Here is a 1,690-nt window from a genome sequence, read left to right as displayed (position 1 = left end):
GAGAGAGAGAGAGAGAGAGAGAAAGAAGAAAGAAAGAAAGAAAGAAAGAAAGAAAGAAAGAAAGAAAGAAAGAAAGAAAGAAAGAAAGAAAGAAAGAAAGAAAGAAAGAAAAAACATGCTAGGTGAGTGTGTGTACATACACAAAATACTGAAAGGAAAAAAGAAATGGAAGAGATTCCAGCATGACCATTCCCCAAGGAGGAGGTGATTTCTTGCCTTTTCTTTCTCTTTCTTTGTCTCTGGAGAGTGCAGGAATCTTCTGGCAAATTAAAAACATGAACAAAAAGAAAATAAAAATATGTTTTAAAGATAATTTTAGCTCAATGTTAATGGCAATAATGTATTTCAATATATTTCTGATAAATCTGTTTTATGGTCTACTGAAATTTTGTCAACTCTTCACTATTGCTGTTGATAGCAAACAGCTTCAAATAGATGTTTAATGGGAAGTGACTACTATATTTGGGAACACAGAGATAACAGTGGACCTGGACAAGAGAAGTTTTGTTAAAATGGTAGGGTTGAGAGAACTACCGAAGTGAATTCAAGAGAAAATGCAAAGGAAAGAAACAGAATTTCTTAACCAGTTTTTTTCAAGGAATTTTGCTATGAAGGAAGGAAGGAAAAAGAATAGTAGATAGAGGAGAATGCATGATCAAGAAGGTTTTTTTCTTTTTTGTTTATTTTAGATTTTACATTAGACATTGCTGAGATTCTGATATGAAATAATTCATATAAAGCACATAGCACAAACGCTTGCAGGGCAGTTTTCTACCTGGCCTTCAACTGATCCAGTTCTCCCCATCTCTCTTTCCTACATGTAGCTCTCAAAATAACCAAAGTGTTGTAACTTCAGTATCCTGAGATGGGTAGGAACTGCCTGAAACATCCCAAATCTTGTTACTGTCTCTCGTAGGAAATGTCACATCTTGAGTTCTAGAGGAACTGTCCAGGATAGCTCAGGTCTTGTTCCTCCTTTGCCTGGAAGCTGGATGTCCTTCGAAGTTTTGTTACCTATATCTTATGACTCCTGAGATATGGCTGCCACTGGGTCAGGCATAATCAAGACTCCGTCTTTGTTAGGCAGCTCTCCTAAGCCTTGGGAGATCTGCTCAGAACAGAACCTAACTTTCAATTGTTCCATGCTGCCTATCTATCTGTAAGTTATGAATCTATTTCATGTATGAATATGTTCTTTCTCACTGAACTCAAGTTTATAATCAGTGCACAATGAACCTGTTCTGGAAACATACCTATAATGGCTCAGACTATGTTAAGTATTATTGTTATTGGAGCTAAATAACATTTTTTCCTAGACTAACAGTAAAAGTGAACTTGTTCTCTCATTTTTTCTCAGTCTCTGAATAAGCAGTTCTAGGATCACAGAAATCTTCAGAAGTTAGAGGAATTATTTTGACTTGAAATTCACTGAAGTCTACTGAATTGGGAACAAGGAAAAATAGAAAATTCAAATTCATGAGTTATCGAGTACTATAAACTATGTATTTGCCATATATTTCAAATGTTGCTGCATTTGACACTGTTAGCCACCTTCTCCTCCTTGAAGCCCAGTTATCTTGATTTGATGACAACTTGTTGCTGGTTTTTCTACCTCAATGAGCATTTCTCTAAATTGTTCCTTTAATCTCTAAGAGTAGAATTTTTTCCACGATTCTGTACTCACTCTGTT

This window comes from Tupaia chinensis, unplaced genomic scaffold, assembly GCF_000334495.1.
Source record: "Tupaia chinensis unplaced genomic scaffold, TupChi_1.0 Scaffold000168_1, whole genome shotgun sequence".
NCBI lineage: Eukaryota > Metazoa > Chordata > Mammalia > Scandentia > Tupaiidae > Tupaia > Tupaia belangeri.
This window is presented reverse-complemented; position numbering follows the sequence as displayed.